Raw genomic sequence first — 23852 nt, forward strand, 5'->3', positions numbered from 1 at the left:
GGTGGATTTTGGTTATAGGGGTCCTGGAACCAATCCCACCTGGCGCCCTGCCCCCGCCCCCCCCCCCCCCCCCCCCAGGGTTAAGGTAATTTACTCAAGCTAGTTATCAGTGAACCAGGGTTTGTACTCAGGCAATCTAGTTGCAGAGGTTTTCTCCCTGTCGTCTCGGCCCGTTTATTTGGTCTCCAGCACGCTCAGGCCTACATCACCGGCGGCGATTTGATTTCTCATCTTGCAAAGCCGGTAGTGTCCCTCTGCGGCCACCATATCTGGTTAGTGAGCTTCCTTCCGGTCATTGCGTCCGTCACGTCCTTCTGAATCAGCTTCTCCACTGCACTCAAATGTGACCGCGGCACCTGGAGGGCTGCAGGACTGCGCAGGCGTGGCGTTGTTGGGTTGTCCTGGTCATGGTGCGTGGCGAACCCCACGTGGTCCACACAGCCTCCCAGCGGCGTGAAGCACAGGGCCGTCAGGGCCGTTGTGCATAGCAGCTGCTACGATGTGGGTCAGGTCACTGTACACGACAGCTTCTCCAGCGTGGTGGCCTTGGCTTCCGGGGTCAGTGACTGGATCCAGAAGCTGGGTAGAACTTTGCCCTTGTCCTTGCTTGCAGGGCTGCGCTTGCCCCCCGGGGTCAGGCATCATTTGAGCGATTCCCCGAGGCAGCCCTGGGCGTGAAGGGGTTGAGGGGTCAGCTCACAATGGCCACCCCCTCCAGGAAGCCCCGCACCTGGTCTTTCACCCCGGCCACTGCCGCTCTTTGTGCTTCTGGCGCCGCAGGTGGCCCAGCAGCTTCTGGCCGGCCTTCATCTGCTGGGCGTTCTCCTTTTGGTGCAAAATGTACTCCAGGATTGCTTCACTTATCCAGGAAGCCGTCTGGTGTGATGGTGAGGTTGGGGCAGGGCTGCAGAGTGAGGCCGCAGCAGTCGAAGTCCTGGACGGCATCCCGGCCCAGTCGAACGTTCTGGGTTCCGTAGCCTGAGGCCTCTGTGTCCTCCTTGTCATGGTGAGTGTGCGGGCTCTGCAGTGCTGCTGTTGCAGAGCTGCGTCTTCCTTACAAACGACTCCTTTTTTCTTCCTGGCTTCTTCAGATGTGCCCTTAAACCAGAAGGGAACCAGAGAATTGCGTCTTAGGTTAATTTAGCCAGCTTTCTTTTGACTGGTGTTTTCATGCTATATCTTTTTCCATCCCTTTACTGTTAACTTATTTATTCTTTATATTAAAAGTTGGTATTTTGTGGATGATAATTAGTTCTTGATTTTTATCTTGTTTGACCGTCTCTGTTTTTTACGTTTAGACAATTTACATGTAATATTATTATCGACAGGGTTGGATTTAAATCTACCATCCTGCTAGTCGTTTTCTATTTGTCCCATCTTTGCTTGGATCATCCTCCCCTATTTTCTTGCCTTTGGGGTTAACAGAGTAATTTTTTAAATGCCTTTGTTCTGATAAGCTCACCCTGTGTCCAGATGACCAGACTCTTGCACTTTTAAAAGAGGTGTTTTTCCAAATATGCAGATTATTTGCCTGGATAAAGTGAACTGCAAGAATTTCCTGACGATACTAGTGAAGCTATTTCTCAGGTTGTAGTCTTACCTTTCTGCACGAGGCTCTTCTTGAGCAAACAACTAATGTTATGTTGTCTCAGGTCATCCTAGCTCTCGGCCCAAATAGCTAGGTTTCATTAATTCACAGAGTAGGAAGATGGATGAAGTATGGCATGGTTATACACTTGAATATTATACAGCAGTGAAAACTAATGTAGCAGTGTGAATTAGCATGAACACGATAAATCTCAAAAACAGTGAAAAAAGAAATTGTTAATACCTATAGTAGGAAATCACGCCTGTTAATTGGAGAACATGTAAGTGATAAAACTCCACATAAAAACAGAGGAATGATGAAAATAAAATTCAGAAGCGTTCCTTGCCCTTTCCTCCATAACACAAAATGAGAGAAGGGTGTCATCAGGGAGAGTCAGATTGAGAGCTTCCAAAGGTGAGTGGACTAGTCAAGGTTCTTCAGCTTATACTTGTTTAAACTCTGTATGCTATATATTTTTGATTTTTTTTTTTTTTTCCCTGCGGTACGCGGGCCTCTCACCGCTGCGGCCTCTCCCGTTGCGGAGCACAGGCTCCGGACGCGCAGGCTCAGCGGCCATGGCTCACGGGCCCAGCCGCTCTGCGGCATGTGGGATCTTCCCGGACCGGGGCATGAACCCGTGTCCCCTGCATCGGCAGGCGGACTCTCAACAACTGCGCCACCAGGGAAGCCCTATATTTTTGATTTTTAAAGCTATTAATTAAGAAGGCAAAAATGCTAAACTTGTATAGTACTCAAAACATACTCTGTCACCTTCTTCCCTTTTCTATTCAAGTATCACCTGGCATTCAGTCTCCAGCGAATCTGGGCATTTTCCAATTGCTTCCACATGTTAGCCCTCAGTTTTACCCTGCAAGATAAGGAGAAATTGTTTTTATAACCACTAAAGTTCCTTACAGAAATAGAAGTTTTGGTTTTATAACTCTGTTTGAATCTTCCAAATGCAGACTTCTTATTTTCAATTAATTGGAATGTGCTAATGATTTATTTGTGATCCTAAGACTTCAATTAGGTAGAGTCTTAAATAGATTGGGTGTGATTTTCAGGTAGGTGGTAGGAATAAAGGTCAAGAAACACCTCTTTGTTTTAGTGAGTGGGTGGAAATACAAGCCTGCTAACCTTTTTCTTCCTATAAAAAGCTTCCCCTGGAGCTGAAGATTTTTCATGTGTGTCATTTTTGGTGTTCTTCCTGGAAGATTTGCCTTCGTAGGGATTACAGGTTTCAGGATACTGGAAACTAGATTAACTCTCTTTCCTTTAGTGCAGGAATTAATTAGTCTTTGGTTTCTCTGTGTGTAGTCTGCATTTATATTTGACACAGGAAAGATTTTCACAAGTATCTTTTTGGCAGACTGTGATTTGCTATGATTTTCCACAAGCCAACATTTCCCATCACAGAGATACTGTTACACCCATTAATCAAAGGCAGCATGTGTCATATATGAAATCTTGTACACACAGCTGTGGGGAGCTGGAGATAATTGTTAATGAACTTCAGTCACTCTGCCAGAGCACACAGCCTCTGACCGGCAGGAGCCTTGCTCCCGTTTTCCCTCTCATTCCCCCTTACCCTAAAACCTCACCCAGACCCTTTTCTGAAGACAAGCCACAAGGCCCAGACTGCTCATTTCCTAAGGATTTGTATTTGCTGGCAAGACAACTTAGAGGCAAGGCTATTGCATCTGACTAGAGCATTATGTCCCCAAAGACACAAGGCCTCCAGAAACCCTCTTCAGATGCTAATATTCACACAAAGTGCCGCTGGCCCCAGCTGGCCTTCACCTGCAGCTCTGACAGGCAAGAGCCTCAGAATGAGGTCCTGGTTTCCATAAAAATAGGAAGGGCACACATGGTAAATGGCAGAGATCTCGCCCAAGCTATAAAATTATTTAAAGTCAGATTCCAGACAGTTAAATCTAATTGCTGTGAACACAAAGCCCAGGCAGCAGTCCCCTTTCTCCTTTTTTTTTTTTCCAGTAATTCGCTTGAGACAGGGTAGCTTGAATCCTCTACTAATGCGCACACCTAAAATTAAATGATGCCACTAAATTTAAGATGCAGCTGTTGTTGTTAATGTTCAAACATGTTTTAAGCACAGGAGAAATGTGCTGTGTGGTAGGGCGAGAATATTAATGGGTCATTTAGAATTGTCCCTCTGTTTCTGGTTTTATGGGGGTACCTTGCTTAAATGTAGCATTATTGTTATTATTGCCGGTCTTATGGCTGATTTTCTGTTCCTGCTGGGTATAGTTTGCAGCCTATTATTCTTTCTGTAAAACAGATTTGTAAAGGAAAAGACACTTAATCCACCAACATATTCCGGGCGTTGGTAAACTGAGTACAAACCAGGAGAACTCCTTGCCTTATGGCCTTTTTTGGAACTAGCATAGAGAAGAGCTGTAGAATCCTTTCCCTGTCTATCCTTTCTTTTCACTGGAGATAGTACATAGGATATCACTGGCAGCAGAATGTTGACTAGGTTTCCCTTACCAGATCTCAACATTCTGCTCCCGCTTCTCCAGGTGCTAATTTGTGAGCACCTTTATTTACAGAAAATTATTGGTTTACAGAAAATTATTGGAACATGGGTTCCCTTGCTTTTTAAGTTTAGAGACTCTCTTTGACACTAAAAAATGTATTCATTTAAGATTTCCAGTGCCTTTTAGTTCGTATTGCCTTTGTAGGGGAGCAGAATTTACGACCCTACAATGTGTCTCTTTGGCATATTATTTGAAACTGCTTGTTTTCTAAGATACAGCGGACATGGGAAAAACTGAACACCAAGTAGGAGTTACCCTTTTGTAAGAAACGTTTACATTTGTAAGGGAGATCTCCACTTGTAAGGGTGTCTCCCTCTTGGTACCTGGAAGAGGAGAATGACCAAATCTCTAGAAACTCTTATCAGTGGGGAAGACGCGGACTTAAATTTATGTAACAACCTTACCCTTGTTTACTGGGCTTTTCCTCCCATAACTGACTCATCCTCAGCATCCTCTTTTGTCTTCAGCTGAGGATGGTATTTAAGGTGAGGGCTTCAGCCAGGTTGGCCAGTTACTTGGTTTTCCTGGGTCTTTCTCATGTGTACATGTTGTTAAACTTTTGTTTGATTTTTTTCCTGTTAAGCTGTCTCATGTCAGTTTGATTCTTAGACCAGCCAGAAGAATCTAGAAGGGTAAAGGAAATTTTCTTCCTCCCCAACACCTTGGAATATACATAAGTAATAGGTATTCAGTAACATCTTAAAATGAACCTATATTTAGGTAATTGAAAATGCACGTGTGTGTGTGTGTGTATGAGAATTGCTGTACATACATGTGCGAGATGTTTATTAGGTCTTCAGATGGTGATTAGTACTTCTATGTGTGGATTCCAGAATGCCTCTCAGAATCCTTATGACGTTTCCAGGAGTCCCCTATCTCCTCTCTTGGTTAAAGAAATAAGAATCTAGATGGAGAAAACTCTAGGTGGGGAGTCAAGAGGCTAGAGTTTGGTCTGTATTCAGTTGTTTGTACTCCTTTTGGCATTTTAACCTCTCTCTGCTTCTGTCCGCATTGTAAATTACGATGGCTTACACCTGTCCTATTCATCTCATGGTTATAGTAAACGTGACATGCAGTTACCCAGTAGCCCCCTAAACCCACTATTCAGGGAGCTACTGTCTACTCAGTTAAGGCTTCCTACTTTGACAGAAGATAATGTACTTATAGGTATTCTCATGTTGAACCAGGTAAGGAAAGCTTTGGGATTCTTAAAAAAAGAGAGAAGAAAATATAATGTTAAAATCAAGAATTGGAGGAAATCTCAAAATACCTTAAAAGTGACAATGTTATTTTCCCTGAAATTCATCAGACCTCAGAAGAAAGATAATTCAGAGAAGAGGAACCAAAACTACTTTTTTTCTTCAACTTGCCGGTAGTCAGAAAACATATGTTGAGCACATGCTTCCTGCCAGGATAGTGCTTGGTTCCTGGCACTCAGAAACAGTTGCATTTAAATCTGCCTGTAGACTAGATAATTCCTACACCCAATATTTCCCCTTTGTTCTTGCTCTCTTTCCCTCCCTTCCTTTTTTTGCTCCCATATTTTTCTCGAGGAACAGCTTAACATTTATGAAATTAGAAGTATTAAATTTGACTACTTATTATTTGTAGATCCAGGTTTTGTAATTTCCAGGATTAATAATGCTCTTGTTAATGTAGTTTAGCCTTGAACATTTTATTCTTTGGGGTTTTATATCATCATCATACACTAGAAGGAGAATATGTTACTTTGCATGTTAAAATAAAGTTGTTTCCTATTAACACCAATTTTACTAAGTAAATAAATAGAGAAATAAATAGGAAAAATCCATATCTTCTAGCAGAGTCAGCTTAAATTGACTCTTAAATAGCACCTAAAAATAATTTTGGCATCAATTAATAGCTTTCTTAAGCCAAAAATGTTACCATTATATATTTGCTTTATGCTGATTAACTATTAGTCTTTAATCCAGTGTGCTGTTATTAATACGACCTCGCTTTTTGAGAAACTGAGGGATTCTGTAAAGTTGTAAGTAGATTTTCTCGTTGGTTGGTTGGTAAATTAAATGTTCTTTTCCCTTTGAGATTCCAAAGTTGTTTTACTTCACTTAAGATTGATCTTTAATCAGCTTCTTGTCCCCCAAGTGTTTGTAGTTCTGCAGTGGGCAGACTGCAAAACGAGGCAAGCCACTCTATTTCTTTGTAATAAAGTTTCCAGTGGTTTGGGGGAAAAATGGAAAAATATTAGAGGGGTAAGTCGGTGGTTACTTAGCACTGGCGCAAAGGAGTGAATTATACTATAAACAAGAGTTAAATATTTGGTAAATATGGACAACAATATCATTTGCTTAGAGGGAGAAAGCAGTTGGGCTATATATCACGGTGCTCTGTGGCATACTAGTGAAGAGGTTAAAACTTCTTTAGCAATTGTATGGTTAAGTTATAAAGACCACTTCCAGGAACATGGAGTAGATGTTTTTTTTTTTTCCCTATTCTCATATGAAATACAACTAAAAATCCTGGACATTATTGTGGTGTAAGTCCTGAAATTAAAATTCAGTATTATCTGCCTCAGCATCAGAAACCAGGAGGGCCTCAGGGTGATGAAAGAAAGCAAAGAGCTAAATAAATGGAGATTGGAAAACTCAACATAGTAAAGGTTCCAGTTCTTCCCAAATTGATATACAGATTTAATGTACTTTCTTTTAAAATCCTAACAAGATTCTGGGGGGGTATGTAGAAAAAAAACCATGAAATTTAAATGGAAAGGTAAGGAACTAGAATGGCTAAAACAGTTTAAGAAAGAAGAATAAAGGGGAAAGAATGTCTACTCAATTAATAATAGCTTAGTGATCAAAGCTACTTGGAGAAGGGATAGACAAGTAAATCAGTGAAACAGAAGAGTTCAAAAATAGACGGAGACAAATAAGCCCAGCTTTGACAAATTTGCAAAAGCCATTCAATAGGGGAAGGATAGCCTTTCCAACAAATGGTACTAGAGCAATTGGACATCCATAAGCAAGAAAACAATCATAAAGCTTCAACATCGTACCTTATAAAAATTGAAACCAAAGTGTATCATAAATGTATCATATAAAATGTAAAATTGTAAGAGTTCTTTTCAAAAATATAGGAGAAAATCCTTAGGATCTAGGGTGAAGCAAGGAGTCCTTAGATGTGACACCAGTGGAACTACCCATAAAAAGAAAAATTGGTGTATTGGACTTGATCAAATTAACAACTTTTGCTCTATGAAACGTGCTGTTAAAAGGCTGAAAAGAAGCTAAAAATATTTGCTAACCACTATCCAAGATGCGTATCTAAAATATATAAAGGACTCTTAAACCTCAATAGTAAAAACAAACAATTCAATTAGAAAATGGGCGATAGACTTGGAGAGACATTTCTCCAAAGAGGATGTACACATGACAGAAAAGCACAAGAAAATATATTTAACATTATTATCCATCAGGTAAATGCAACTTAAAGCCATAATAAGACATAACTACTTACTATTAGAGTTATTATAATAAAAATTAATGATGCTAACAGGGATGTAGAGAAACTGCGTCATTCATACATTACTGGGAGGAATGTAACAGTATAGCCACTCTGGAGGACAATTTGACGGTTTCTTAAAAAACTAAACATCCAACTACTGTATGATCCAGCAATTGCACTCCTGGATATTTATTCAAGAGAAATAGAAAACTTATGTTTACACAAAAAACTGATAAAAGTTTTCATAGCTTTTTTGGTAATAGCCAGAAACTGGAAACAACCTGTCTTTCAATTGATGAACAATTAAACAAACTGTGGTACATCCATACCATGAAATACTTCTCAACAGTAAAAAGCAACACCCTATTGATACACACAGCAACTTGGATGGATCTCCAGAGAATCATGCTTGGGCCAAAAATCAATCCCAAAGAATTGTACCAGGTATGATTCCATTTATGTAACTTTCTTGAAACGACGGAATTACTGAAACGGAGGGCAGATCAGTGGTTGCCAGAGATTAAAGACAGTGGAGGAAGGGGGAGTAGAGTGTAGAGGGGAATGTGAGGGAAGTGGGTGTGGCTATAAAAGGGCGAGATGAGGAAGCTTTCTTGTGATGGAAATGTTCTGTATCTTGACTGCATTAACGTCAGTATCCTGGTCGTGACATTGTACTACAGATTCGGAAGATGTCATCATTGGGAGCATCAGGGTAAAGGGGACATGGTATCTCTCTGTACTACTTTTGTAACCAAACCCAGGTTCGGCCACTCGAGGCTCATAAGCCAATCATTTGAGAGGCAAGTGTCAGTAGAAAGGAAAGGTGCTTTGATAAGAAAATCCGGCAATCTGGGGAGATGGTGGACTCGTGTCCAGAGACCAACTCCAAAAATTCTGCTCAGCCATGACAGTTTCTAAAGGGAAACATGAGGGGGAAGAATCTCAGTGAATCATCGAGGCGGAAGGTTGGCTTCTGCATCATTCTCCATTTAGTGCAGGCTGGCTGACTTCCTTCACTTGTTATCTTGCCTGCGTGATCTGCCCGCAGGACTACTGAGGGGGCTGTTGCAGGGTGGAGAGCAAGTCAGTTTTTAGCCCCTAATTCCTCATTCTTCCTTCTTTTTATCTAGGAAAAGAATCAATAGGTTAGACAAGGCATGGTGTGCCTTCAGGAGAGCATAAGTCCAAGTTAGTTTCAATTGTTTAGTGATCTCATTCCTATAATTAAGTTCTTTTAAGGTTAGAGGGGAACAGAAATGGGCAAAGGGGGAAGGGGCGTAAGAGCTGCTTTCACTTTTTCAAACTGCGTAGGAATATGCAATTGTCTCAAAATTAAAATTTTAAGTAACTATAAATATCTGGTTGTATTCTCCTATAATTTTTATATAAACGGCTTTATGATTCCACAAAGATGCCTGTGAAATTGGAGAATGGTTTTCACGATGTCATATTAATCCCAGGTGTACAGTTTCTTCATGATCCCAGTTTGTAATTGTCTTGGGTACCTTTTTAAAATTCATGTTTCTTCTGGTTTCTTAAGGTCAATGCTCTCTTTCTTACAAAGGATAGGCTCTTGTTGAGTCAACAATGCTTTCAGCGGACACTGCACATTAGAGAAAAGCCAGCAAAGTTCTCCCAGGCTGGGCAGCCTTTCACCTCCACACCCCTGGAATGAGTCTCAGTGGGAAGTAATGCGGCTCATTTGCAACCATCGTTTAATAGTCATAATAAAAAGAATGCTCAGAGGAATGGAGTTGAAAGCCCATTCGTCATATCAGTAAACAACATTCGCCTTTAAAAGGGACCTCCTGTTTTTGCCCGTTAAGTGCAGAGGTTCTGGTAGCTTTTGATTTATCACCTCACATTTTCGGCCTGCCCTTTTCTTTAAATATATAGCACGTTCAAATCCCAAATCAATATGCGTGGTGTTGTATTGAATTTAAGGCGAGCAGCGACAAGAAAAAACATAGTCATGAGACAATTTTTTAACCTTTTATTAAATGACAGTCTTACTAACAGGCTAGAGATAACAAGGTGCAAGTTTTCCTATTTTATTTCTCCTCCGAAGTTTAGCACCAGGAATTTCAAAGTCACACCCACAGATAAGACCACAAAAGTTTGGCTCAATGAACCCCTGCGATGCCATTTCATGCCTCTATGGCTTTGTTTATTCTGCTTCCCTGGCCTGGATGACTGTTAACCTTTCTCACCTGGCTAACTCAAACCTATCCTTACCTCAATTAAATTACCTCTAATAAATCATTAACCTCTTCCTCCAGGAAGTCTTCCTTGACTGCTTGAGGATGGGGTAGAGGCCTTCCCTGTCTCTTTGTACCCCAGGTAATATGTAATATCAGAGCATTTTTCCATATTGCGTGGAAAATCTCCATTAGGCTAAACACTTTGAAAAGAGGAGCTGTGATTTATCTGTTTATCTAGTTTTCCCCAGTACTTTACACAGTGTGCTCAGTAAATGTTGGAGGAATCTGGGCAGTGGTGAAACATTTACATAGTGGAATTGACAAAAAAGTGGGAGCAAATCACACAAGAAAACCAAATGAGTTTATTAGATTTTTTGTACAGGGAATCTAGTTTGGACCCAATGGATAACACAGATGTGGTTTAGTGGGTACTTTCCGTGCCTGAGCTTTTCTGAATGAGGAGAGTGACTTTGATATTTTCATTATTACTGCAGGATTGAAAGTGCCATAAGGACAGAACTCTGTTGCTCCTGCTTTCGGAATTGGCCCTCGAACAGTGTGTCTTTGCTCCCAACTATGATTATTTCCTTATATTTTAAGTGATCTATTTGATTACTACAAGTAGAATTGATGACTCAGAGTGTGCACAGGGAATATTTTTTTACAATTTAAATATTCTATGGAAAGATTTTAAGAATTTGTACCTACACTATCCATCAGATTTCATTCTTTTTTCAATGCTGGCATTGTAACTTTAAAAAATGGGTGAAAATTGTAATTTTCATTCATATTATAATTTTCACTCATATTTAAATATGGATTAGAGGTTAGTACCTATCATGGAGTCAGACACACCTGGATTTGAAGTGCAGCTCCATAATTGCAAGCTGCATGACCCCAGGAAGTTTATTGAATAGATCTAAGCCTCATCTCTAAAGTGGATTAATAAATGGTACTCACCTTGTAGCAAGGTTGGGGAAATATTCAGATAATGTGTATAAATTGTAAGTACAGTGCCTGACACAGTGCAGTTATTCAATAAGCATTAGCTTTTATTTTTACAAGTACTGTATCAGTCTTCCATTACCAGTAAGGTTGTGTATTTGGTGGTATCTGTTAAAATATTCTCTCTCTGCTTTTCAGTCCTTTCTTTCCAGGCCCTTTATTCAATCATATATTGGAATTAACGCTCTCTCTTTCTCTTTTTTTTTTAATTGAGTTCTAAAAGTTTTCCATACATAAAGGATAGCAAATCTTTGTGACGTGTGTATTTTGAGTAGTTTTACCTAATTAGTCCTCTGTCATTTAACGTTATCTGTAATATTTCGCTTTTTACCCAGAAAAGTAATGAACAGTTCTGCTCCCCAAACATTTTGAGCTCTCTGCACTTTCCTACCCTCTTTGAAGTTAAGCACAGTCATATGACTCACTTTAACGTGAGCAATAGCCATTATGTTATTTGTGGGCAAATAAATGCTTCAGCAGCCACTGTGCAACTCCCTCTTCCGCATTGATTGTGGCAGCATGTGATGATGGCAGAGATGGAGACAATGTCAGCCTGCGTCCCCAAGTGACAAAGATGAGTGGTACCTCCTACTTGCAAAATGTGTAAACAAAATAAACCTTTGTTGTATTGAACTCCTAAGATTTGGGGGTTGTGTATTACTGCAGCATAACCTAACCTATCCTTACAGATGCAAGGATATTTTTGCTAGATTTATTATTATTTTTAAAGGTAGTCACATTTAGCTATCTGTTCCTTAGAAGTACTGCCTTTGGTATTAAATGGATATTACGCTGAGAAAGTCCGGAAAGTCTGTTCTAACTATTGGAGTGCCCAAACATGGACTGAATGGCTTTTTGAGGTAGTAAGTTTCCTGTTTGTGAATAATTTTCAACAGTTATGGCTGTGTGTCAGGAGTGCTGTGTAGTTATTATATGTTATATGAGTGATCAGAATAGTTGACCTTTAAATTTCCTTCCAGCTGTTTGGATATTAAGAGTAACGCAGAGTTACTACTCAAGGAACTCGCCATGTACCTTAGTATTTGCAAAGATGAGGTAGAATCTGGGGAAAAGATTCTTCCATCTTTTTCCAAATAATCAATCATAAGTCTGCAGATAAAATAATCCCCAATTTTTAGGATAGATCTAAGTTTCCCTGTATATTAAAGCTCTGTGCTCTTCACAGTTTCTTCAGTGACTCAATTTCACCCAGACATACAAAATAAGAAACACTGCCTTCTTATACATCTTGAGCAGATTCCTTACTGAGACCATATTTTACTGTTGTTCTAGAGTTGTATAATATGTCAAGACACGTATACGGGATGTAGAATCCTACAGGCTCCATGAAAGGGGATTGTTTCAAAGAACCAAAATTAAAGTGAAGAGTATTTCTCCCCTACTCTGTCCAGGGCAGCACTTTAAGACATTGACATAGCGGGGTAGGGCAGCATCTGAACCACTAAAAGGTCTCACAGCAGCTTCCTTTCTTCTCCATGCCACCAAATGACCCTTGAGTAAAGAGCAAACTCTCCCATTCAGATGGGCTCCGGGAGCTTATTTTCCCCGTGTGATTGCCACCCCCTCCCTTTATTCCTCAGGTTCTTGAGTTTTGGTGGAAAAGATTCAGTAAGTTCAAGGCTAAACAAAGATAATTTGAAGAATTGTATAAAAACACTCTTCCAAACTAATACTTAGGTTCTTTGAAGAGAAGCACCAGAGGATGAGCTATTAAGAAAATGATACCCTCCACATCTTGGCTATTGTAAATAGTGCTGTAATGAACATAGGTGTGCATGTATCTTTTCAAATTAGTGTTTTCATTTTCCTCAGATAAATATTCAGAATTGGGATTGCTGGATTGTATGGTAGTTCTGTTTTTAGTTTTTTGAGGAACCTCAATGCTTTTTTTCCATAGTGGCTGCAGCAATTTACATTCCCACCAACAGTGCGCGAGAGTTTCCTTTTCTCCATATTTTCACCAAACCTTGGTGCTTCTTGTCTCTTTGACAATAATGATTCTGACAGGTGTGAGGCGATAACTCCTTCTGGTTTTGATTTTCATTCCCCTGAAGATTTGTGATATTGAGCACCTTTACATGTACCTGTTGGCTATCTGTATGTCGTTTTTGGAAAAGTGTCTATTTCAGGTCCTCTGTCCATTTTTAAGTTGGGTTATTTGCTTTTTTATATTGAGTTGTATGAATTCTTTATATATTTTGGATATCAATCCCTTGTCAGATATACCATTTGCAAATATTTTAACCCATTCAGTAGGCTACCGTTTCATTTTGTTGGTAACTTCCTTTGTTGTGCAAAAGCTTTTTAGCTTGATGTAGGCCCTTTTATATATTTTTGCTTTCTTTGCTTTGCCCGAGGTGACAGATCCAAAACTATATTGCTAAGGCTGATATCAGAGAGGTTACTGCCTATGTTGTTTTCCAAGATTTTTGTTGTTTCAGGTCTTACATTCATGTCTTAAATCTATTTTGAGTTTAATTTTATATGTGGTTTAAGAAAGTGGTACAGTTTCATTCTTCTGCATATAGCTGTCCCATTTTTCCCAAAACCATTTACTGAATTTCCCCATTGAATATTCTTTCCTCCTTTGTTGTAGATTAATTGACCATATGTGTGTGGGTTTATTTCTGGATTCTCTATTATGTTTTATTGATCTATGTTTCTGTTTTTGTGCCAGTGTCATACTGCTTTGATTACTGTAGCCTTGTAGTATAGTTTGAAGCCTGGGTACATGTCTATTGGTTGATGAATGGATGAAAATGATGTGGCATGTATATACAGTGGAATATTACCCAGCCATAAAAATAGTAAAATCTTGCCACTTACAGCAACATGGATGGATCTGGAGGGTAGTATGTTAAGTGAAATAATTCACAGAAAAACAAATGCTGTATGATTTCACTTGTATGTGGAATCTCAAAAACAAAACAAGTGAAGAAACAAAACAGGCTCATAGATACAGAGGACAAACTGATAGTTTGTAGAGGCGGGGAAGGTGGGATAGAGGGATGGACAAAATAGGTGAAGCAGATTAAGAGGTATAAACTTCCAGCTATTACAGTAGGTAAGTCACAGGAATGTTATGTATACATAGGGAACATAGTAATATTATAACAGCTTTGTATGGCGATGGGATGGTAACTGGGCTTATTGAGGTGATCATTATATAATGTCTAAAAATATCGAATCGCTCTGTTTTACACCTGAAACTAATAAAAATTAAAAATAAACTAAGCATAGGCATTTATAGCTATCAGTTTTCCTCCACACTTCTTAGCTGCATCCCATTATTGTTTGGGTTTGTTGAGTTTTGTTTTATTTGTCTCCAAGTGTTTTCTGATTTCCTTTGCGATGTCGTCCTTGGTCCCTTTAGGAGTATATTGCTTCATATGCATATGTTTGTGAATTTCTCTAATTTCCTTTTATTATTGATTTCTAATTCTGTTCCATTTGTTCATAGAATACATGGTGTGATTAAATTATTTGAAATATATATTTAAAAACCCTAGCCTCATTAAATCATTAAATTTTAGTTAGGATAGTTTCTGTTTTTGTTAATATCACATACTTTTTAAAATTATTTTTTCCTTCATTGTAGTATCTTTTCTTCTCCATCTCTCAGCTTTTTCATCTTTGGCACCCTGGTGTGGGTTGGTGTTTGTTGTGCCTGGAAGATGTGTTGGAGAAAGTGGGAGAGATGTGCAATTGAGTCCTTGGCTACTGTTGAGGTTACAAATATCTGAACTTGTAGCTTTTGTAAAAAATACCCTCTAACTTCTACCTTTTAACAGTGATGTTGGGTGGCTAATTTTATGCACTGGTATTAAAATCCTAGGAGGAAACGTTCTGAAATAGATAACATTTTCTTCAAAACCAACCTTGACTCCCATTCTAAATGCAGTTTTTGAAATTTAGGTGTGAAGAATTTCTTAATCTTTCCTCTCTGTCTCCTATCCCATTTTATTACAGTCTCTTGACTGGGCCTGACATGCCCTGTGAGAGCCCCTCTGTTTATCTTCTTCAGAAATTAAACATCTAGTGTTCTGTTGGTGTTGAGAGAGATAATTCCCCACTGATGAAGGGATCTAATGATGTAGCTGCTCTGTAAACACCCTTTAACTCCCTCCTAACCTTCAGAGGCAGTGGGTACCACTATTTCTGGAGGAAGTAAATCGGGTTGGTTATTGATTGGCTCTTTCCATTGCTGGCCTAGAATTTAACTTTTCTAGGGGGTTGTGTCTTAAGTATCTACCTCTTTACTACAGTTTTAAGCCGTGTTTTATGGGCAAGAAAAGTGACATATGTGGATTTAAATAGCCTCCTTCTCGTGGAAGTTCTGTAGAATCTATTTTAACTACAGTGAGACATGGTTATATAACCTTTAACTTTGAGACTGTGATGCGTGTTTTCCTGTTTATCGTAGGGAATATGTTAACTTGTCATATACGTGTTACAGGAAATCAAATTGAGTTTACATCAAACTTGTAATGTTGAATCAAATGATTATAAGTTCACTTCTTATTAACTCAAGAAGTATAAAAACAATCAGATGCTCCTGAACTAAGGAAACAGCACCTGTTCTCCCCTTTCTTCAAGCACAGGGAAAGCCGTTCTAAGTGTTGATTTTAGCAGTAACATTTAAAACCACTATGAAGAATCTTGACTTTATTCTCAGTGTAGTGATTTTTAAACTAACTTCTAATGCTGATTGACTAAGGTTTGTTCTTCTTTGGAAATGAAAGGGAGAATATCTATTTTTTTGTCCTTGATAAGTTTGTACTTTGATTCGAAAGATAAAAAATGATTATGGAATAGGTATGCAATTAGAAGTAAATTGGATAGCGCAGAAAATAAAATAGTAGCTTTTCATTTATCTGTAATATCCTTAGAACTACGACTGTGTATACTTTGACTCCTATTTTTATGTCCATATTTTTACAGCTTTATTGCTAACATTTAGATATATAAACTGTATTTTTAAATTATTTTCTTCAGATTGTAAGTCTCTCAAGAAAGGGAAATTATCTTTTGTGTTTTTAATCCTATGAGTATCCTAGCACAGTGCTAAGACGGTACCAATTTCTGGACACTGAATGAAGTTACGGCTAAATTTTATTACCTGGAAACTACCAGGTAAAATATTTAATTATCTAAAGAGATAAACGAAATTTAAGAGAAATAGACAAAAATCAACACACAACTTTTATTTAAATATTTCATTTAAAAAACAAAACACCTGCTTCATCTGGTTTCCTAGGAGTTAGTTCAAGGCTCAAAAATCTCTTTCACATCTACACCCGTTGTCCCAATCTGTAAGGAATTTATTCTCAAGATGGAGGCCCTGAGATGCAGTCCCACACAGGAAATAACGTTCTTGTTTTACTTGTGGGCTCTACTTAAAAAATGGCAAATTATTTTGAAAGATTATCTTAAAGTAAATCATCTTATTTACTGAGCTGTTACTCTTACAAGGCGTTGTTGGTGGGTTCTTAGAGAATACAAAAATAAGACATAGTCCCTGTTATTAAGACTAGAATTAAATTAAAAAACAAAATAGGGCTTCCCTGGTGGCGCAGTGGATGCAGGGGACACGGGTTCGTGCCCCGGTCTGGGAGATCCCACATGCCGCGGAGCAGCTAGGCCCATGAGCCATGGCTGCTGAGCCTGCGCGTTCCAGAGCCTGTGCTCCGCAACGGGAGAGGCCACGACAGGGAGAGGCCCGCGTACCGCAAAAAAAAAAAAAAAAAAAAAAAAAAGCCACAAATAAAGATTTAACGAACAATTGAAGTGCCACATGAGGATGCTATGTGAGTTCAGGTAAAGAGAGAGATCGTCGGTGGTTATTGCTACTGATGAAGTAAACATTTATTTAGCGTATGTTAGGTTTAGGGCGCTAATCTGAACACTTTACATGTATTAACCTCTCTTAATTTTCATAACAAATCCATGTTGTAGATAACTATTATGTCCACTTAAAAGATTAGGAAACTGATACACAGATAGGTTAAGTAACTTCCATAAGGTCTTGCAACTGGCAACAAAATAAAACCCAGGGTAGCAACATTACAGAACAGAATGAGGAGCTGTAATGTAAATTGGAACATTAAAGGTGTTAATCACCAGAAAGAAAAAGAAAATTAGGAAGAGAAATTCAAGTTCATGTAAGTCAAAATTTGAAAGTAAGATTAAACAAAACGAGTTCAGTCTTGTGGGAGCTGAGGTATTATCTAAGTGTAAAATGAACATATAATTTATTTTCCAAATGTAGCCACTTTTGAGAGTGGCAGGGCTACTACTGGATGTGAATGCTCCGTGCAAACTGAGACCCATGGTCATCCTGGTTGTGCCCCTTGCCCTCAGATCCTTAACTCCGTTCCAGCTGTGGTAATTGTGTGAGCTGGGCTGGCTCCCCCGCCATGAGGCTGTGGCAAGCGTAGAGGAGAAAAACTAGGCTTTAGCTCAGTGTCTGCACTTCAGTGCAATTATCTTTGACAATCTGACCTCCTGAACTTTGGACTTTGCCTTTTTAGAGCTGTTTTGCTTCCTTCACTCTTTGTATTAGTGAAATTCTATGGACACAAACTCTGACCTGCTTCAACTTATACAGTGTACTTGATCACTTGCAGTATGATCAACAGCTGCAAAATCTGACATATGCACTGTTTGACTTACGGAGCTAGTCAGACTCTTCCTGCAGAGCCAAAATTCTGTCTTTGTATAGTCCTTGCTACTCTTAGCTAGATCTGCTCTTTACCACCTATCAAAGCGATGATTTTTTTAATACAGCTTAGTTATGAACAAAAGTTGGAAAGGGTCCTACATGGAGTGGGGACATTTTCCTGGAGATGGGGAATGGGGATTGGAGAGTAGGTTATTAATGGATTTTGAGCAGAAAAATGACAAAATGAAAATAAAACAATCTGCTGAGATATGTCAGATGGATCACAGTGGGAGACTGAGGACAGCAAAGTGGTCAGGTGGACACATAACTGTCCATAAATAAAGTATTGATAATAGAAGTTAATTACAAGGGGGCAGCAATGGGAACCCAAGAAAAACCAGGTGGAAAAAATATTGCAAAAGGAGAATCTTCAGAAGACAACATTCCAAAGACAACATCCAAAACCTGGAAAGTAGCCTAGAGTTCTTTGGGTTCAGTGAATCAGTGAATACTCTCGTTGATTCATTTTGTGTTAGATTGGGTGAGGGAGAAAGTGCTAGTGTTTTTTCTTTTATGCTCCCACAGACTACATCGTATTAGAATGTATCTTCTATTTTTTTTTTTTTATGTCTGTCAACCACATTTTACACAGAATCATCTCCTCCAGAGCAAATGGGGCATTCAGCTTTTCATCTTCAAGATGTAGCTCACTGGGCTGGCATAGGAAGGGGCTTTAAAGTAGTGGTTTTGTCATCTTGGCGAAGGGGGGAACTGAATTTCCACGAAATTTCTTCTTCATATAGTTCCAGGTTAGGAACGGGAAGAAATTGACATGAGTTTGGGGAGGCAGAAGTGAAGCAGCAGCCGTGTCTGCTCTGAAGGTCAGTGGTGCGTGAGCTGGGGTAGCTTACACGTGTTATTGTTCCTCTGCTAATTCACTGTGTTCATCCGACAGCATGTGATAATCAGGTGCCTGTAGAAGCAAGCCTTTGAGTGACCAGGAATCTGGCATGGAATAACTTTAGTGAAAGTAAGGACTATAATGGGGTTAGCTGGTTGCTTTTAAGTGTGGTAGAGAACTTAGGGGAAGAAAATTATGAGCTCAGGGCTTTTAAATTTGCATTTCAATGTCTGGGAAGAAACCAGGAAGCTCTAAGACCACCCCGAAGAAAACCCTTATCTCCTGTAGCCTCATGGCTGAGATTTCTGAGTGTTAAATCCAAGGTCTAAACCTGTGTCAGGCTGAATTATAGCACAGTTGAATTACCAGTGAGTGTCACAGAGTCTCTTATGTTAAAGTTAAGGCATTTGTTTGGAAGGAATGGTATCCTGGAACCTGGATTCATATGTGCAGATTCCAATAAATCTGGGGATATTGGACCCCTAAGTTTTACTGAGCCTCTTTTACCAGCAGAAGCAGGCTTTCTGTCTTCTCTTCCTGGCAGAGGAGGTTAGCATCCCCTTGGCTGAAGAACCTGAAATGGGCCTCGAAGATATGTTCCTTGCCGGGGACTACTGTTCCTTCTCAATCCCAATACATAAACCTTCCATTGCTTCTAGACCTGTAACCAGATGCAAGTCCAGACAGTGCCTGAGAGGATAAGGCACACAGTATGACCTATGAGGATGTGCAATATAAAGAATTGCAAGGCTTTGCTGCTTTATACTGAAAGTAACCTGGGGGAAAATTAGGAATGGATCCTAAGTATATTGGGGGAGCATGGAAGGAATAAACTGTTTGGGTTTGGATGGCTTACTAAATGGTAATTCTGGATTCAGTATGTTACTTTGAGCCACTGGGAGTCTCTTAAACGTCAGCTTGGTTGTTTGAAAGCTGTACCCCCAAATTTCCTATGAAGTTGAAATGCCAAACTGAAAATGAAATCAAGTAGAAACGCCAAAACTTCCTGGTATATTGTAGAGGATGAAATCCAGAAGCTTAGGGAGAGCTGAATGCTGGAGTACATTTCTCCAGTAAGATCTGCTTATCCACACCCCAGCCATGTTCCCCGAGACGGCCCAGAGGACAATTCCTTCACCAAGGCTGCGATAAAAACAGTTGTGAGGAGAGGTTATTTTTAAAGAGTTCTTTGGTGGAGAGTCTCTGAATTCCTGCCAGTAATAGGAGCGAGCTTGGAAGAGGATCTTGAACTTAACACGAGAAATGCATGTCAACACATTGATTTCAGCCTGAGCAGAGAAGCCACCCATTCTTGTGCCAGACTTCTGACCTACAGAACTGCAAGCTAATAAATGAGTGGTGTTTTAAGCCAATAAATTTGTGGTCATTTGTTATGCAGCAGTGGAAAACTAATACAGGTAGCAAAGGGCAAGTGGAGGCCATTAAAATTCCCTCTCCCTACCAAAATAGTTTAATAATAGTAACAATACCACATTCCTAAGGGAATTGCAGAATATTGTCATCAACAAGGGCTTAAGAGATGCAGGAGTGGTGATTCCTAATACAACTTTTTGTTTTTAAATTGAAATATAGCTGATTTACCATGTTGCGTTAGTTTGAGGTGTACAGCACAGTGATTCAGTTATACATACATATATTCTTTTTCAGATTCTTTTCCCTTATAGGTTATTATAAAATGTTGAGTATAGTTCCCTGTGCTGTACAGTAGGTCCTTGTTGTAATACAACTGTCAATTAACCTTTCTGGCCTGTGATGAAAACAGGTGGATCTTGAAGAGTGACAGGAGACTATTGTAAATTTGATTGGATGATGAGCCCAATTGCACCTGTTGGTCCAGATGTGGTTTCATTGCTAGGCAAGTGGATACATCCCATGTCATCTGGTATGCAGCTCTTTATCTGGCAAATGCTGTTTCACCCATACCCATTAGTAAAGACCATTAGGAGTAGTCTTCTTTCAGCTGGAAGGGTCAGCAATACACCTTTACTGTTTTAACTCAGGGCTCTAATCAACTCTCAAATCCTGTCATAATCTAGGCGACCAGGACTTGCCTCAGTTCCAGTCCACCAGGCATCACACTCTTCCTTTACATTGATTATATCCTGATACGTGGATCTGATGAGCAGGAAGAAACAAAATCTCTAGTTATTTGATTAGACATTTAGGAGGTGGAAAATAACCCCCCCCACCACAAATTCATTGTCAACCTAATATTAGTTTCTCATTGCCATTGTAAGACATTGCCACAAACTTAGGGGGCTAAACCAAAACAGGTTTATTATCTCACTGTGCTGGAAGTCAGTGCACCTTGATTACAGGTGCTGTGAGGACTGGTGTTCCGTTTGAATACTCTGGTGGAGCATCTGTTTCTTGCCTTTTCCAGCTTCAGAAGATTGTGTGTAGTTACTGTCCCCTTTCTCCAGTGTCAACACCCACAGTACAGCATCTTTAAAGCTTTCTGCCTCCATCTCTCTCTGATCTTTGCTTTCATTGTCACATCATCTCTGACGTGAACCTCTGTCTCCTCTTATAAGAACCCTTGTGATTATATTGGATCCATGAGGATAATACTGTGTAATTATCTCAAGGTCCTTACTTTAATCACACTTGCAGTCCTTCTTTGTTTCTTTTTTTGCGGTACGCGGGCCTCTCACTGTTGTGGCCTCTCCCTTGCGGAGCACAGGCCCTGGACGCGCAGGCTCAGCGGCCATGGCTGACGGGCCCAGCCGCTCCGCGGCATGTGGGATCTTCCCGGACTGGGGCATGAACCCATGTCCCCTGCATCGGCAGGTGGACTCTCAACCACTGCGCCACCAGGGAAGCCCCTTGCAGTCCTTTTTGACATGTGAACATATTCACAGGTTTGGAGCATTAGGACGTGGACATCTTGGGGAAGACGTGTTTTGTCTACCACATACCTCAATGAAGTTTCTTTGATCTGAGGCTGTCGGGATATCCTTTTCAAAGTGAAGGGCAAGTTGCTGCATCTGGTGCTTCCTACCACTAAGAAATATCCGTAGCAATCGATGGGCCTCTTTGTATTCTGGAGGAAACATATGTCTCATTGCGGTATGCTACTACAACCATGTACAAAGTAAGCTGAAAAGCTACCAGTTTTCAATTGGGTTCAGACAAGAAAGAGAAAGAAAAGTCTGTAATAGGTCCAGCGGGCAATGTGAGCTGTCCTTCCTCCTGGATATATAATCCTTGAAGTGTCACATAGGGATGCCTTTGGAAGGCTTTCACAGGCAAATCACATTGCATACACTCAAGATTTTGGAACATCATTATACTTTTCTTTGCAGATAAAGATAATCATTTTGAGAGACTACTTCTGGCTTGCTACTGGGCCCTGGGAAAGACTGAACACTTGGTCATGGACCACTGAATTTTCATGTGACCTAAGATGCCCATTATTAAATGGATACTGTCTGATCACCATGTATAATCTGGGCATACAGATCAGCACTTTATCATAAAATGGAAGATATATTTATATATATGTATATGTATATATAATTGGGCTTAAGCAGATCCTGCAGGCACATATATGCTGCATGAGTCAAGTAGTCTAGATGTCCATGTCTCATACTTTTGCTCTATTCCCTCCTCCCTCCCTCACTTATTGTCTCCAGGGGATTTTCCTGTGATCAGTTGACTCAAGAAGAAAAAAAGGACAGGGGTGAAACAAAACTGTTTCATTGGACATAACTTCAAGCAGTGCCACCCGGCTTTTGCCTGGAAGGAGACATGGCCTCAGGGATGGACCTACAGTGATTCCTGTGAAGTATGATTTGGTCAGGTAGTCAGAGATTTAGAAGAAACACAATTGGAAATTGGTAACGAGGAAGACTGGATAAACTTTATGCTGATACATCTTTCCAAATTTGCAGCACTTGTGAAGATATTTGGTGTTATATAAATGCTCATGAAAGAGCAACTTCAGCAGAGGAGGATGTGATTGGGTGGAGAAGATAACCTCTGCTATGGACATCAGTCATTCAGGCTCCCCAGTTACCTCTGCTCTTACGTAATGGATTCATGAATGAAGTGGCCAGGATAGAAGGTTATACATGAACTCAGCAATGTAGACTTTCATTCATCAGAGGGGATCTGACTGTTGCCTTTCTGAGTGTTCAGCCTGCCAACAGCAGAGACTGGCACTGAGCCCATGATAAGGTACCATTTTCTCGTATCCTCTTATACAAGTCAATGAAAAATTACTACAAGCCAACATAGGCAAGACTGCTAATGGCCCAAACCCTTCAGGAACAAAGGTTTGGGTCAGCCTACCAAGCACAGAACCACAACGGGCTGAGGTGGTTGCTGAGGACAAAGGAAATATGGAATGAGTAGTCAAGAAGGTGATTCTAAAAACCATATTTAACCATGCGACAGGTTACAGAAATGAGTATATCTTTCTTGTTCTGATATGAACATATTTTCTATATTAACCAACTCAATTCTTTTTTCCTCCCCTCTCATATCTATACCACCTAACATAACACATGTTAGTAGTATCAACTTTATATCTCACTGTTTAGTTACAACATATCATAGGTGAGTAGGGGGTGTATCACACCCAGAGGAAGAATGAGCACTCTCAAAGATGAATAAAGAGCTTCGTATCCTCTTTGGGGGAAAGTAATAGTATGTTTTTAGTTTTATGAGGGATAGTTGGAAAAAGTTAGGGAAAGCATGATTTTTCTCTTTTGTTTATTTGGAAGTTAAGTATTATTAAAAGAGGATATGTGGATGCCTAGTTGATAAGGGGTAAATTCTAGCAGGTATGTACTCTGTGAAATTAGTTAAGCTGAAGTGACCTTTTCCACAATTCCCTTCCCTGTCCTCTCCTAGATTAAGGTTGGTCACAAGAAAAATTTTTTTCACTCTTTGGGAAGTGGAAATAAAGCAGCAGCCATGTTTTGTGCTCTGAAGGTTGGTGTAAGACACGAGGAACTATGGAAGCTCATGCACTTGTTACTGATCTGCTGGCCCACCTCTTGTTAGCATGGGGCATCACCCAAGCCTGCACCATGTCTGTTTGCTGCATATGTCTCTCTAACTTCTCAGTGTCCTGGTCCATGTGTGAGGATCTGTCATGAAGGGCATCAGGCTCTCCTGAAGATCGTCCGCATCACTGACGTGGGAGGCTCTGAAATATGGATGCAAATACCAGGTGGTCCTCATGGGATCTGGTGTTTGCCATTGTGAGCTGGTTAGCCTGACGTGACTTCAACCCCAAAAGCAGGCTCAGAGGGTGACAGCCTTGCATAGACATCTCCACCTGTTTCATAATAGCATAACATATAGTTTTTTAGAAGTCCCTTATTTTATATCACTCATAGTTTGAGTGTCTGATCAACCTCTGACTGCTGCACTTTGAATGAATTAATAAAGAACTCTCAGCCTAACT

General features: G+C 40.0%; 1 pseudogene; it reads right to left on the reverse strand.

Annotated features, from left to right (window-relative positions):
- Positions 1-227: 227 nt before the first annotated feature.
- On the reverse strand, positions 228-2437 carry LOC101330343 (nitric oxide synthase-interacting protein pseudogene; annotated as a pseudogene).
- Positions 2438-23852: the final 21415 nt, after the last annotated feature.

This window comes from Tursiops truncatus, chromosome 13 (genome assembly GCF_011762595.2).
Source record: "Tursiops truncatus isolate mTurTru1 chromosome 13, mTurTru1.mat.Y, whole genome shotgun sequence".
Taxonomy (NCBI): domain Eukaryota; kingdom Metazoa; phylum Chordata; class Mammalia; order Artiodactyla; family Delphinidae; genus Tursiops; species Tursiops truncatus.